The sequence below is a fragment of the Micromys minutus genome (genome assembly GCF_963924665.1).
Source record: "Micromys minutus genome assembly, chromosome: 31".
Taxonomy (NCBI): Eukaryota; Metazoa; Chordata; class Mammalia; order Rodentia; family Muridae; genus Micromys; species Micromys minutus.
Genome location: NC_137966.1, coordinates 21383206 through 21400198, shown reverse-complemented (window position 1 = coordinate 21400198; position 16993 = coordinate 21383206).

Below are 16993 nucleotides of genomic sequence, written 5' to 3'. Positions count from 1 at the left end.
TGAGGGTTGGAAGCACCAAGCCCCTCTTCAACATTCATCTCAGTAATAGTCTGTGCTTTGGAGCTACAGTAAAACTCCAAGGGCTGCAGCAAGCTGTTTTGTACTGGTTCCAGACCTCAGTCTTTTTGTCTGTAATATGGGAGCAAGGCTGGAGAGAAGGCCATGAGTAAAAATGTTTGCCATGCTAGCATGAGGATGTGAGTTCAGGTCTCAGAACCCAAGCAAAAATCTAGGTGTGGGCCAGCAAGGTGGCTTAGTGGTCAAGGCACTTGCTGCCAAACTGCAATGACCTGAGTTCGATTCCAGTGACCCACATCAATGGAGGAGAGAACTGATGCTTGCAAGCTACCATCTGACCTCTACATGTAACCATACATGCAGATATATAAATGTGCATGTATCCATATCCATATGAGGCATGCAATCATATGCATAAACACACACTCAAATACATAAATAAATAGTTAATTCAATCAATCAATCAATCAATCAATCAATCAAAGATCTATTTTTATTGTATGCGTATGAGTGTTTTGCCTGCGTGTATGTTCACCATATGCATGTCCCTGCTTGTGTAGAGCAGAAGAGGACATCAGTTCCTCTGGAATTGGAGTTAAAGATAGTTGTGAGCCACCACGGGGATTCTAGGAACAAAACTGGGGTCCTCTGCAAGAGCAGCAAGTGCTTGAAGCACTGAGCTATTTCTCCAGCTCCCAACCTCACACCATTTTTAAAAAAAAGCCAAGCATTTACCCCAGTGCTGGGGGGCAGGGACAGGAAGATCCTTGGGGCTCACCAGCCAGACTAACTGAACTGGTGAGTTCCAGGTCAGTCAGAGACCCATCACCAAATAACAACAACAACAAAGCAACAGCATTGGAAGATTGGCACGGGAGGCTGTCCTCCAGCTTTCACAGGTCACACACCCACCCCACAGATTGTAGCGCCAGCACAGTCTTCACAGGGTTAATGACAGCCGCATGGCTGAAGAACAGGGCAGTGCTTATTACTGAGTACTTTATCATTTGACTAGTCGTTCCACAGTATGGAGGCTGGGGAAGAAGGTGGCACCCTCCCTCTGCTATAAAAATGGCCTTCAGCTCCCAAGTCCCAATGCCTGAAGAGATTAGGAAGACATGGTCTTGACAGGTTCATGGGGTTCATCTGGTTGTGGGACACTAGCTTTTATTTCCCCTCTTTCTCAAGCTGAAAGGACAGCATCCTGTTTTGTGTTTTTTTTTTTTTTTAATGTGCTTTTCTGCTTGTTCCCAACCCAGCGACCCAGGAGTCTCTCTGCTCATCCTTGGGGGATTCTGTGCAGACCAGGAGTCTCAGCAGAGGATGGATGAGGCAGGCTCGTCTGGCCTGTGTCTAGACACTTTATTACCCTTTCTTGCTGTAGAAATTCTGAGAAAGTGCTTCTGAACAAAACTTCAGGCTCTGGGGGATGGACACAGGTCAAGGGGGCTTACCAGTATAACCAGTAAAGCCCTCTGGTAGATGTGGATAATGGGAGAGGCTATACACGGTGGTACAGGGGTACAGAGGACATCTGGTACAGTCCCTCCATTTTCCATGGCCCTGAGGATTGTAATGGCAGTCTAATAAAATAGCCTAATAAAAACCAAGACAACAGAAATCCCAGGGCCTTGGAGAAGGAGGATGGGGAGAGGCTAGTTCACTGACACCAGTGGTCAGCTGATGTATCCATCTGTCAGTGGGGAGACCGAGGTTCATGGTATCCATAGACATCCCATGGCTGAGCTGGAGGCAAGTGGCCTGGTTCTTGGAGCTTTGAAGATGTGTGGCTGCCTGTGGCCTGGAGTACAATGGGGATGCTGACCGGCTGCTCAGGCTCCTCCCTGGCTTTGTATGCACAGGCATAACTTTGGAAGGAATCGGTACAAGGAGGCGGCAGGTACCCTGCAGCGAAGCCCAGCAACGCCTGATCTGTCTTGCACACTTTGTCTTTCCTTAAAGTCTTCTGGTGATGGCTTGTCTTTTGATTTCTCTGTCCTTGTGTCAGCATAGAATTAGGGTTTCTGTAGAGGAACAGAACCCACAGCATGGAAATATTCTCCTGAGGGTATTTATTTTGATTGGTCTACACAATATTAACTGAGTAGTCCACCAGTGCCATCTGCACATAGGAGAGACTGAGAACCCAGAAATAGCCAAGAGGATGCATGTTCCAGCAATCCTAGTCTGGTACTGAAGGCCTGGAGGATTCCTGGAGGCCCCCAAAGTAGAAGAACTTGCTTGCATGTTGTGAAGGCAGCTAGGTAAAAAGCCTATTTTTTTTTTCTATTTGCTCTTCTATATGGGCTGGCTGCCAGTGGAAGGTGCCACTCATATTCAGGTGGGTCTGCCCATTTCAGTTATCCTAACCAATAAGAACCCCTCTCAAGTGTGTTCACAGGTGTGCATCTTAGATGATGCTGGATCCGGTCAAACGGACAACTAGTAGCCATCTACACATGGAGAGCAGCCTATATTGTTGACCATCCAATGAATGTGGGTTCGAATCTCTGTTCTGCCTCTGAGATTGCATCTGGCTATGCATCCCAAGCTACCCTTGGGCCTCAGTGTTCTTACCCCCACCCTCCCACTCCCCACAAGTAGCATAGGATCAAGTGCATGCAGCTCTGCCCAGGAGATCCCTGCTGCTTTTACGACTTCACCCGAGTCACTCATTTCACTGGAGGCTGGCTAATGTTACAAAGTGAAGCCATTTATTGACCTAGGGGGTCTGGGGCCTGCAGTAGATTGTCTCTGGAGAGGCCCCTTAGCTGCACTGTCATGGTGGGAGGGGGTGGCTGGAGCTCTTGTGAAGGAAGCAGACATGCTTCCAACCTGAATCCAGAGTGGGAGCATTCCTGAGTTCCTGTTATGAAGATTCCTCTCTGAATGCTGGGTTTGTGATTTAATGCTGAATCACAATGCTGAAACATTCGCCTAGCTTTTATGAAATTCTGGGCTCCATTTTCATTACCACAAAAACAGAAGCATCAAAGCATACCAATTCCTCTAAGAACACACTCTTGGGGACTTGAGACTTCTAACCCCTTAAAAGTCCACTACCTGAACATTACCACATTGGGGAGCAAGCCTCCAACACAGGAACCCATCAAGATACACTGCATCCCACACCCTAGCACTGCTGGAAGTGCTCTTCCTCTCTGACTCATGAGTCACTGTGAGACCACATACATAGTTAGGGGGGTTCACGGAGGACTGGAACATGACACACAAAAGATGTCCATAGCTTAACTCTAAAAATTGTAAGGACATTATCTGATAAGGTAAAGAGGACTTTGTAGGTGAAGATAAATGAAGGCTTTTGAGATGGAGAGACTATTGGATGCCATAGGGGGCTGAACGTGGTCTCAGGAATGTTAAGAGTAAAGCAAGGGAACTTTGTAGACTGATGTAGGGATGGACCAGATGTTAGACAGGGAATTTCACAGTAAGGATGGATTGTAGTGCTGGATGAGGTTGGACCAGAGGTCAGGGAGGAGATGCTGGATGAGGCTGGACCAGAGGTCAGAGATGACATAATGCTTGGGTATGGAGGCAAGAGAGATTTGGAGTAGTGGGGGTGATGTGGAGGTCAGAGAGGAGAAGATGCAGGACTATCTTTCTCTGGTTTTTTCTCCAACTTCTTGTGGCTCTCCTATAGGAAGAAGGGACAAATCCATCTCTTGTCATCTGTCCTTGCAGAATCTGTCTGGGGGAAGGCATGCAGTGTCCCTAGAGGCTGGCTGCGTCAGAGCAACAGGACCCAGCTGGGTTCTGATTCCGGTCTTCCACCCACCATGCCAGCAGCGTGCAGAATCTTGACCAGAAAATTTCTAGCATGGCCTCCTTTGCCCTGGCCTAAGAGGGCCTTGGGGAGCTGGCGGGAGGCAGCGCTGGGTACTGATGTGGCACTTCTGGCATTAGAGATTCATAGAGATTTTGGTCTCCTCTAGAATTGCTTCCAGGAGATGGGGCTGGCTGGCTGCTGTCCAAGGTTCTGGCAGGAGCTGATGTCAGACCTAATCGCTCAGATTAATACCTGGGCACCTGCAATGGCTTTGGGCTCGGAGCCAGGCCTGAATTTGAATGTCAGCTCATATTTTCATAGCTGTGGGAACTTGCAAGGTCACACTCCAAGCTCATAACTGGATTTAATCATTCACTATCTGTTCCCACGGGCCACCTGGAACGCAGTCAGCTCTTTACTAGTCTTCCCAGGTCATGGCCTTGCAACCCCGAGGTCAGTATCACCATACTGATGGAGAAACTGAGGCTCCACAAGGCTCCTGACTTGCTGAAAACCAAGGCCGTGGAGGAAAGCAGGTCTCTGCGACAGCTGCCTGTATCCCAAGGCCAGTGGTGAGCGTAGAGACTGCATACAGACTCTAACAGCAACCGTAGCTGTTTCCTGGACTCTTGTGCTGACTATAAACAACCAATGTTACAGTGGGTATCAGACATGTAACAGGCATTTTCTTTTGCATCCTTCCTCCCATCCTCTCTCCTCTTCTCTCCCCTCCCTGTCCTTCCCCTCTCCCATTCCTTCTCCCATCTCTCATTTCTTTTCTTTCAACGGGGTCTCATGTAGCCCAGATTGTCATCCGATTCTGCAGCTGTGGATGACCTGATTCTCCTTCCTTCACCTCCCAGTGCAGGGATCACAGGTGTGTGTCACCATGCCTGGTTTCTGTGATTTGGGGAATGGAAGTCAGGCTTCGTACATGGCCGAGAAAGTACTCTAGCCATGGAGTCAACATCAGCAACCTGGCATTTGTTTGCGGCGGGTACTATACTCAGGTCGGTCATGGTTGCTTTAACCACTACTGACTCCTCATCTTCAGCATCACTGTTACTCCTGAGCATCTCCTTGCCTTCCCTCATGCCGGCCCAGGTAAGGCAGACACTGGCTTTTGAGTGCGCATGTATTCAAATGATTCAGTGACTTAGTATCTTTATGACTGTAATTTGTATAAAGAGCATTTGTGTCATGTCCCAGATCACCTGCAAGTCTATGCCCTTATGCAGCTGTTGATTAGTCTATCTCTTTCAGATCTTTTAAAAAAATGAGCCATTTATTTTAATTTATGTACATGGGTATTTTGCCTGCATGTATGTCTGGGCACCATGTACACGCCTAGTGCCTGTGGAAGTCAGAAGAGGGCATCAGATAACCTAGTACTGGAGTTCAGATAGTTGTGAGAAACCATGTGAGTGCTGGGAACTAAACCTGGGCCCTCTGCAAGAACAACAATGACCATAACCACTGAGCCATCTCTCCAGGTCTATCTCTTTTGACATTGTCTTCTTGCACTTGGAATGATAGCGTTGTCATTCACCCATGCTGTCTGTGTGGCAGCACTTTTCCTAGGCGTGTGACATTCCATTGCATGGGTGGATCACAGTTTCCTTACAAGTCTCTCTGAGAGATGGGCTTTTAGGTTGCTTAAACTTTAACCCCCCAAAGCATTATATCTGTCCATTTACTGAAGAAGAAGCATCCAGCTAATACTTAATGCAGGGGACATCTTAAGTGAGGGAGATTCTCTGCTATTCTTAGTCTTCCCTACTATCTCCTGTGTTAAACAACTGCCAGTGAGTGCACAGTAAATGAACTCATGTTTGAGTTATGCCTCCTTTGCTTGAAAGCTGTGTGATTTTCATCCTATTGCCAACCTCTCTGAGCCTTAGTGTTCTCAGCTGTATGTATTTGCTTGAATAGCCTTTTTTTTTTTTTTTTTGTAAGATTGATATAAGACAAAAAAGGGGAGATTTCCTGGAGGCACCTGCCACACTGTAACACTCCAGCACCTTGATTAGCACTTGTGGGGAGGATGGAGTAACATTGTAACACTCCAGCACCTTGATTAGCTGTTGTGGAGCTGAGGATGTACTAACATTGTAACACTCCAGCACCTTGATTAGCTGTTGTGGAGCTGGGAAGATGGGTAATAGTAGGTTCCTTAATGCACAAACAAAAGCATCAGAGATCAAATTCCCCAGAATCCATGGTGGGCCTGATACTGTAAGACTCTGTAATTCCAGTGTTACCAGTGGCAGAGAGGGGACAAAGAATCTCAGAAGCTCTGGGGCCAGCTAGCGTGGCCTTTGTAATGATGGACAGCAAAGACCCAGTCTCAAACAAGGTAGGCTGAGGTTGTCCTCTGCCCTCCTCACATATGCCTGTGCTACTTGCTGTGTATATACTCACTCGAGCATTCGAGCATGTGCATGCGAGCATGTGCACACACGCGCACGCGTGCGCGCGCGTGCGCGCACACACACACACACACACAGATGCTGGCATGAATTTTCAGGAAAGGATTTTTTAAAATCTCTTCTTACAAATAGGGAAACTGAGGCTCAAAGGGGCAACTGATTCTGGCTCTTGTCCTAGCCCTACCCCATCTACCTTGAGTCACCTTCTGGCATCTTCTCTCTGGACATCCACATTGGGAAAGCACGTGGGATGGAGATAAAGTAGCTCCAGCCTTCATCTCCTAGCGTTATGACAGGCAAGTTATGGGCAAATGGGTTGTAGGTCTGTGATCCCTTTTTATTCTGAGCTGATTACATCATATAGGCTGCGAGAAGAGTCTTCTCCGGAGGCATCTAATGGATGGGCTCAAGCTGAAACGGTTATTCATGGGTCAGAACTTTGGAGTCCAACTGCCGGGCAGAGCAGCATGTCCTCGGGCTAACAGAGCATAGTAGTCTTAATAACTGTGCAAATATCCTGGCTATAACTCTTTAGAACCCTCAGTTGGTTTCTCATGGGTTTGCCTTATAAAGTAGGCACTATGCTTGAAATAAGAGTCTTTGCTTGGGCAGAGTTCATTTATTCACTCACGAAGCCAGCAAATCCTTGCCGCACATCTACAGTGTGTTGGATACATACCCCAAAGTCAGTGACTTGAGCTGGATCAGATTAATGCCGTCCCTGTCTGACCAATTCACAGTGTGTCCAGTTGTAAGTAGCAGACACCCCAAGATAAGAGGCCTATTTTTCTTCTAATGCTCTAATGCAATTTGGGAGTGGACAGTTCGGGGATGAGGTATGCAACTTTAATTTTTAAAAAAATTCTACTTTTAATGATGGTTCTTAAATGCTCTAGCCTCCCTTTTAGCCCACCACCCAGCAGGGGTAGTGGGAAAGAGAGGATACTGGGGATGGGGGAAGTGGACCTGTTTAGAGAAGTTCTTTGGAGCAACTCCCATCTGTGTTGTCTGGAAATGGGCAGTTCCGTTTATAGGAGTCCAGAGCAGCAACTCGATCCACTTGCAAACACTTTGTGGCTACACTAGCAGTCTGGTTTGGTAGAGTCAGGACAGCAAACACAAATCAGCAGCAGCGGTACTACCTAGCAGAGACAGCCAGGCCTCAGCCTTGGCACAAGTCATCAGAAGGGCCCAGGAGGGACACTGGGAAAAGTTCTTGGCTGCATCTCTATTAGGGAAGATCAGGAGATGTGAGACCAATAAATGTTGCACAGCTAGCTGTACCGGCAAACCAAGCTCAGCCCCCACTGTCCCTCTGGTCTTATTCATATCCCCCAAACATCACTGTGTCCTCCACAGAAATGTCACATGTCCTCCACGGGTCTTCCCTCAGAACGTGCATCTGTCTCAGCTGACATCACTGCAAACAAGCTCAAGTCCACAGAAGCACCAAGAAACTGCAGCACACCACCAGAAGTCGTTTTGGTGAGATTCTCTCTATGGAGTCTCAACAAATGGAGCTCAGCTATTCAATGTAAGTCAGACCAATACATGCATGTTGTTAGCAAAGAATCCTTCATCACGTGTCATTTCACGTGCTTGCTTTAGCAGAACATCTTCTCTCCTGTGTCTCCTTCATGGAACGTTCCTTCATGAGTCTGTCTTAGTCTTTCACCTGTGTCCACTTCGGGAAAACGCCTTCATGTGTTTGTCCCAGGAAAACACCATCCAACACAACTGACTCTCCAGAGAACTCTTAAGCTTCCACCTTCAATGGTGCTGTTACAGAGGCTCTTTTTGTCCTGTGGCATTCTGTTTTGCCAATCACATGATGCTTTATTTTAATGGTTGCAAATGGCCACCATACCTCCTGAAATTGCATTCATACTCCAGATAGACAAAACTTCCGCTTTCCTCCATGTGTCCATCTTCCTTATAGAAATTCTTCCCAGAAGATTCCATTTCAACTTAATTGATCAAAATCATGGCCTATGGCTACTATTGGGGGAAAAGAAATGTTCAGAAATGTGGGAGAAAGAAGAAATGGAGGGAGGGAGGGGAAGAAGAAGAGAAGGAGGAGGGGGAGAAGAAGGAAAAAGAGGAGGGACGGGGCAGTGAATTCTAGAGTGGTTCTGCTGGGTCGATTATATTCCTTCATAGAGTTGACAGGTTGGAGGAGCAAACTGAGCATAGCAAATAAACTTGTCATTACATATTGGTCACACTGGGCGGGGCTCAGTGAGGGGTGAGAGGGGAGGCAGCGTCTATCTTAGGCTGAATAGGAATGGAATCCATACCTGTCTGGTAAATGCTAAGTCAGCACTCTGCTGCTGGGTCACATGCCCAGTCCTGGTTGACTGGTCTGTTTCTGTTTGTTTAGCTGCTGTTCTGTTTTGTTTTTCAGACAGGTTCTCACTATGTGGCCTGGAACTGGCTTTGTAGACCAGGCTATCCTTGAATTCACAGATTTTCCTTCTTCCGTCTAATTAGTGCTGAGACTAAAGGTGTGGGCCACCACTCATGGCCCCTTTGCTTGTTGAGATGAAATTGTGTGCCATCATGCTTGGCCTGGCTCCTACAGGGGACATGTAAGTCACTGTGAATGGACTTCATTCACCCTGATCCTTGTGAGATATTCTTGTGAAATATTCTTATCACTCTGTTTTCTCTACTCATATTTAAAAAAATTTTTTTAAAGATTTACTTTGTGTATGTGAGTACACTATTGTGGTCTTCAGACACACCAGATCCCATTACAGACGGTTGTGAGGCACCATGTGGTTGCTGGGAATTGAACTCGGGACCTCTGGAAGAGCAGCCACTCTTAACCACTGAGCCATCTCTCCAGCCCCTCTACTCATATTTTTAAAATATTAAAAATACATTGTATTATATTTAAAATAGTTAAAGTCTAATACTCTACCACAGCTGTCCAGCCTTCCTTCCTTCCTTCCTTCCTTCCTTCCTTCCTTTCTTCCTTGAGATTAGACCTAGATCTTACTACACAAGTACTCTGCCAGTGAGGTACATTTCAACACTTTTTTAAACTTTAAAATGTCTTCTTTCTTTCCATCTTAGTTTGGTTTCTATTGCTGAGCAGCTTGGGAAAGGAGAAGGTTATTTCAGCTTACATTTCCATCCCACACTCCACCCCTGAGGGAAGTTGGGGTAGGAATGCAGGGCAGGAACATGAGGTACAAGCCATGGGTGCATGCTGCTTACCTTCTTGCTCCCACATCTTCCTCAGCCTGCTTTCTTAAAGCACCAGTACGACTTGACAAAAGGAGCGGTGCCATCCTCAGAGAGCTGGGCCCAACCGAATTAATCATTAATCAAGAAAATGCACTACAGACCTGCCTATAGGCTAGTTTTATGGAGGAGACATATTCCAAAATGAGAGTCCCTCTTCCACACGACTATAGCTTATGTGATGTTGACAGAGTACTAACCAGGACAGGGAGAGAGAGTGGGGGAGGAGGAAGGGAGGAAGAGGGAGGGAGAGGGAGGGAGGGAGAGAGGCAAAGGAAACAGCTGCAGAGACAGCCAGAGGCACACAGGGAGATAAAGCATACCTGCTGAGGTCAGAGGACCTCTTCTCTTGTCCTGTGGTTTCTGGTGGTCACGCTGAGTCCTTAGGCCTGTGTACTTGCTATTTCTCCTCACGTCCCGTCCCTGGCCCTCTCTTTCTTTCCATTTTCAGATAGTCTCACTGAGTCTCCCAGGTTAGCCTTGATTTCTCCATCTTCTTGCACCAGCGCAGGCTTTTGTGGTGTTCAGTGCTGAACAGGTCTGTGCTGTGTACACTGGGGACTCATTTGGCTCCTCTGGAAGTTGGAGTGGATCATGCCTCACTATGCCCTGTGAGGTTGGGAGCTCTTCCTGGGGTTGGGACTGCGTAGATCTTTGACCTCCCATCTCAGCAGGAAGGGACTACAGTGAGTCCCAGGATGCTTCAGGGGATCGGTGGGCATCAACCTGGCCACAACTAGCCTTGGTGAGACCACTATCCCAGGTTGACAATTTCTAATGGACTGATTCATTGATTATGTTTCTTGAGGCTGGATCTCACGAAAACCAGGCTCTAGCTCACTGTGGCTTCGGATGACCCTGAACTTCTAATCCAACCAACTAATTAGCCAAACAAACAAATCCGTACCCCCGCCCCCCCCCCCCGTAGTGAGCAGGAAGTGGACTAATAATGATGTCACCCCCTTTCCCCTCTATCCTCTTTTCTCTCCTAGTGTTAGGGGGGTTGAAAGGTGGAAGAAAGAAGAACCCACAATGTAGAAAAACCTGCTTCCCACTGCGTGTTCCACCAAGCATCCTCTTCTCCCATTCTTCCGGGAAAGCGCTTTCCCCATCTCCGCCATCCTCCAGGGGAAAGCAGCTGCTCCTGTTATCTGTCCTCTGGAGAAAGATGCCAAAGATGCCTCTGCTCCCCAAGAGTGACCCGCCAGAGATGTCTCTGCTCCCCAAGAGTGACCCGCAGAATCAGCTGTTTCTAGTTAAACAACAACAACAATTACAAAACCCCACAAAAACGCCACAAGGTGCACAGGCTTTTGTCTTATTTTATTTTGGTTTCTTGATACAGGGTTTCTCTGTGTAGCTCTGACTGTCCTGGAACTCATTCTGTAGGTCAGGCTGGCTTCAAATAGAGATCTGACAGGTTTTTAAATTAATGACTTTCGTTTTCCCTTTTTATTTATTTTATTTTTTATTTTTGCATTTTATTTTATCTTATTATTTTGGGATTCCACATAAGCCAGGATAACGTTTACTCCCCAGCTTCATATATATATATATATATATATACTGAGCTAGCTTCTGTTAAGTTGCTCAGGCTGGCCTTGAACTTACCTCCCTCATATCTCAGCCTCCAGCACAGGCCTGTACCACCAGATGGCTCTTAGTTACTTTTCTTTATATTTATAGAGTCAGAACCTTGCACATAAAGCAGCCCACATGTCAGAAGAGCAACTGCCTTTGCATGTGCCCGTCTGATCTACCTTGGTCCCCGATGCCTGTAAGACTTGTACATCTGCAAACCCAGGACAGGGTATCTTTGTGCTGTGCTGTGTGTGTATATATGTGTGTATGTGTACATGCACTTGTGTATGTGTGTATGTATTGCACATGTGTATGTGTGTGCATATGTGTGGGCATGCACGTGTGTATGTATATGTGTGTGTGCGTGTACAAGTGTGTTGTGTGTGTGTCTGTGTGTATGTTTGTGTCTGTGTGTGCACGTACATGCATGTGCATGTGTGTGTGTAGATGCATGTGTGAGTAGGTGCATGTGCACATATGCACTCTTACGTTTGATATACAGAGGATAGAAGACACCCTTGGGTGTTGTTTCTCAGGCACAGTTTTTCCTTTTGACAGGGTCTCTCATTGGCCTGGAGCTGGTAGACTAGGCCAGAGAGCCCCGGGATTCACTTACCTGTGCCTCCTCGAAGTGGGACTACGAGCATATGCTTCCTCGCTTGCTTTATTCCCTTGTGGTTTCTGAGGATCGAGTTCAGGTCTTCACGCTTGCAAGGCAAGCACTTGACCAGCCGAAAGATATCTCCGGCTTTTAATGTTTTACTTAAGGCAGAGCATTAAATGGCCTCCAACTTGCTATATAGCCGAGGATAACCTTGAACTCCCGATACTCCTGCTTCTACCTCTTTAATGCTGGGATTACGGGCAGGTACGACCATGCCTGGCTGGAAGCCGAACATGGAGTTCTGTCTTCTTGCTTGCTGGCTTGCTGCCAGATCCCCACTCCCCATCATGCCACCTCTAGAATGTTCTGCTCTACCAGGTAATAGAAGAACAGCTGGGCATTTCAAGAACACTGCAGTCTAAGGAGCCAGCAGTTTTAAAGGGCATAGGTGAGAATGAATTTTATATGTCCAGGGATCTTAAAGACTGGCTATGGGAGACGGGGAGGAACAAGCCAGCATTTGGAGTTGCCCAGGTGTGCTGGTGGTAGCCCCAGGTGGTGCTAGGAGACAGCGCAGGGCAAGCTAACCTTGTCCATCATGTCTAAGAGTTTGGTTGTGACTACAGATGCATACCTTCGTTCATCTCCTTAAAAACAGATGGGCTTTCCAGATGGTGGAGACCCGGAGGGACCTTCTTATTTGGATGAGGGAGTCGTCAAGCTGTAGACTCATAGGATGGGAGTAAGACATAGCCATTTCTGCCTCAGCAACTCCTTAGATCCAGAGAGGACGAAAGGGGATGGTGATAGCTGCTGCCGGCCTGAGTTCCCACAGAGCAGGTCTGACACCGGTGTGTGGCTGACTAGTGGTCTCCTCAAATACAAAGGCTTCAGGACCTTAGGATAGACCTTCCCTGGAAACAGCACTTTCAATTCTAAGGAGTTCAGAGGTGGTCATAAAGATCAGAGTGGCCAGTGTCCTCACACAAAGACTAGGCACTAAGGAGATGGCCCTGTGGTTGGAAGACATTGGCAAGCAGAACTTTACTGACAGCTAGACTAAGGCTATGGGACAAGTGGCCTACCCAAGTTCACAAGAGAGAGAGATGAGAGCCGGCCTGAGCTCCACTGATTCAAACATATCTGACTTCCCAGGGATGCTCTAGGCTCCACCGTGGTGTTTGGATTCTTTTGAGAGATGAATGGTCAGAGTGAATATATATTACACACCGAGGCTTATCAAATCGTCTCACGTGCTATGGAATGGATAGATCGAAGATCCATCTGTACACCAGAGAAGCTGAGAGACACCAAGCTGCAAATCTCTACAGACCCAGCCTAGCACTGAGGGGCTGGGAGATTTGGTGAGGGCACTTCGTCTTTGGCCCATGTTAGAAGGCCGAAGAAGCCAGGCTTTGAGGTCAGTAAAGGACGATAATAAAGGATGGTAATGGCGTTATGGTGGCAGCAACAGGAGGACAGGTGCTCTCTTCAGCAGGAAGCCAAGCCAGGCAGGCAAGCAGCACACAGGTTTTTGCTCAGATCTCTTTATCTCTGCTCAAACAGCTGGATTTAGCTTGATTATGTTAAAATCCTTAGGGATAAATTTATGGATTATAATCTTAAGGATTTTTCAAAACCTACAAAGTTATCTCTGCATAGAAACCTATAAGGATGTCTTCTACTGGCGAGACGCCCACTAGGAGACATGCTCATGCTAAATATAAGGGCATCTAGTGGCTTTACTGTGATTGTCCACAGGTTGGTTCTGGTATGTTGGGAAACCCTGTTAATGTCATAGTCTACTTTGACTGGACTGCCCCCTGAGTTCAGTGAAAAATGGAGAACTCCCATTTCCAGAGGGGCCTTCTCTCCTCCGCCTGACCTTATCTGGGGGGCCTGAATCTCACCTTCCTATACCTGAGGAATGTCACAAAATCCTTGGCAAAATTACAGGTTCAGCTTCCTCTCTCCCAATAAGAACCTGCCCCATAAGCACCTGGAATGCTTCTCCATGCCCATGAGGCATTTCCAGTGCCTTAGGCCACAAGCCAATGTACATTCACCTCAAAAACCTATTCCCACTCTCTAAGGTTTATATAGCTCTTGTTCACCCCAAGTCAAATGTGTGCCCAAGTTGTGTCATCGAAGATTGTCTACGAGAACTGTTTCATACGTGGCTGGTGTGAGATCCGGTGCCTCTGCACTCTGAGCAGCCGGGGATGCAGAATGTGGAACCACACTGGTACCTGTATCTTGGTTTTCCTCCTGCAGCCAAATGGGTTCACCACATAAAATGCAGACACCCAGTTAAATCTGAACCTCAGAAAGACACATCCCACAATTTTTAAAAGTGTAGCTCATATATATCCTTTTGTGAATAATGTGAGTGTTTCATATAACCTAGGCCAGTCTTGACTCTCTATATGTTAGAGGCTGGCTTTGAACTCCTGATTCTCTGCCTCAGTCTCCCAAGTGCTGCGATTATATGTATGCACTGCTATGTCTGGCTTTGGGGATCTCTATGTGAAAAGAGCCAAGCCAGGAATCTGAAGTTCCAGTTTAATAGTGTGTCTCATATTCACATTGTCTGTTCTGCAGCACTGGTCCCTCAACTCCCACGGTTATGATGGCACTCTGCATAGGTGGCCCAAGTGTGGCCAACCTGCACATCATCATCTTCAGAGTCATGGGGATGATTCATCTAACCAGCAAAGATGAGGAAAAAATGGGCCAATCGAGCTTCCTATTTCTGAAAGTTTGGTTGGCACCGAGAAAGAGGGTCCTTCTTGCTGGGCTATGAGAAGGAATGTCACCAGTGGGAGTCAAACTAGAGAATGAAGTCTGACCTCAAGTAAAGGGAGAGAAAGGGGAGTAGGAGGGGGAGGGGAGGAAGAGGGAGGGGGAGAGAGAGTGAGAGAGCAAGAGCTAGAGCAAACAAGAGAGAGAGAGAGAGAGAGAGAGAGAGAGAGAGAGAGAGACAGAGAGACAGAGAGACAGAGAGACAGAGAGACAGAGAGAGGAGGGGAGGAGAGGAGAGGGGAGGGGAGGAGAAGGGAGGGGAGGGGAGGGGAGGAGAGGAGAGGAGAGAGAGAAGCAGAACATCTGTTAGATTTAATTAGGCCTTCTGGGGTATAGTTGAATTTCACCTTTGTAGGTTGTTGGTGTGAGTCTTTTGGTGATGTTTCAAATAAAAGCAATGGTAATGTGTGGCAGAGTTTAGAAGCAAAGGTACCGGTGGGAAAAATGGGTCGGCGTGTACAGTGCTTGTTGCGTAGGCTCAGGACCAAATCATCAATTTCTTTTACACGCATGTAAAAGCTGAGCATGGCAGAGCCCACCTGTAGCCGCAGTGCTCAGTGAGGGACAGAGACAGGTGGGTCTCCGAGACTCAGGTCAGGCAGTTCAAGTAGTGACATTCAGATTCATCGAGAGGCCCTGACTCAACAAATAAGGTAGACTATGTTGGAGGAAGACACTCAAAGTTGACCTCTGGCTTCCACATGTACATGCACAGGTGAGCATATTTACACACATGCTCATGTGCGTGCACACACACACACATACACACACACACACACACACACACACACACACACACACACACACACGTACCATTGGGAGTGACAATTATGGGAAAGATGGATCTTATACAAGATGGTGAAGATGATGTGGCAGAAAGTTGTGCAGAATAAGAGACTCCATTTTGCAGCTGATAGTTCTATGAACTCGAAACTATGAAACTATGAATCCAAGTTCATTGCTCCCCTCTGGAAAGGCTGCACTACTGTTGCAAGAATAAAGATCTGTGGGGATGCTAGAAGCTGGAAGTCATCATCAGCACCAATGGAGAACATCTTCCTTAGGGGTTCTCAGAATGAGGATTGTTATGTAGGGAGTCCTGCAGAGGCATTTCCCAAAGGCAGGCAGTGGTTGAATTACGAATTACGAGGTGCTTACAAACTTCAGGAGAGCTTACTTTTCTGATTCGTAGATTGCTGTTATCTTCAAGTTGTGTTCTGGGTTCCGTAAATCCAGAGAAAAGTAACCAGTTGAAAATTCCCATGACTTACAGCCCCCCAAGGACAGTTTGTTCTTCTCTGATGACTTGGGATACAAAAGGTGTCTTTTATTCAGGGGACAGGGAAGTTATTTTTTTCTGGAGGGTCAGAGAGTGCAGAGAAAAGACACTTGCTTCCGAGGATGGGGATAGATAACATTTGTGGAGGAACGGTGTTTAACTCATTAAGTGGCTTTAGTCAGAGGTGCCATTTACAGGAAAGCCGGTGGGAGACCGTCGCCTGGCTGTGTGACTTCCACAATTAGTGACTTTAGAAAGCCAGCCAAGAGCGAGTGAAATCCAGGGTCTAATTAGGGTTTCCTGGGTAACGTGCATGCCAGTGCTGCTGAGGATGAAGATGAGGGTGAGGATGGAGATTAAGAGGGCAAACAGCGGTAGCACAATTCCCTATGTTGATGTATTGCTGTCCTTGTCAAGTCTAACCTCGACTTAAAACACTACGTACACTGCCCTGCTCACTGCGCTACTAGCCTAGGCCAAGCGACCAGGACCCCTTGCGTTCGTCTAGTATATCTCCCCCAGCTAATGCCTTTAGAACTGTTTTTGTACTGTTGTATGAGTACGAGTGTGCATGCGCACTCTCATACGGGCCATGGTGACTGGAGGTGGATGATATCAGGTCTACACCTCTTTGTTGTTTTCAGACAGGCACTTTCACTGAATTTGGAGCTAGGCTGGCAATCAGCAAGTCCTGGCAATCCTCCTGTCTTTGCCCTTTTCCACTCAGAGCTGAGGTTGCAGGGCATATGGCCCCGTCAATCTTTTTATGTGCACTCTGGGGTTTTGAACTTATGTCCTCGTGTATGTAGCAAGGGCTCTTAGCTGCTGAGCCATCTCTCCGGTTCTCTCGCCACAACTGTTCTTGCTTCTTGCCATTTGGCGGAACACAGCAGTGCCACCGATATCGGGGGTTTGTGTCCCCTCACCATGTAGGTTAGAACATTTCTGTCTCCTACTTACACTTTCCAAAGATTTAAACTGTCAGCCCAATGAGCTCCGAAATCCCAAGTCCCACGCATGAGTCCTCAGACCTGTATACCTGTACACCATTACCCTCTACCCTGGTGTCTCTTTCTTCTAAGCTCTGTTCCCTCAGCAGATTCTTGAAACTTCTCCGGATGTACCAAACTTTCGCACTCCTGCAGGCAGGATAGACTGCTGTCTCAGTCACATCTCAGGAGCAATGTCGCTTCCTCGAAGACTAACTGAGCCCCTCCCCCATCTCCTCCCCTCCTCCCCGTTAC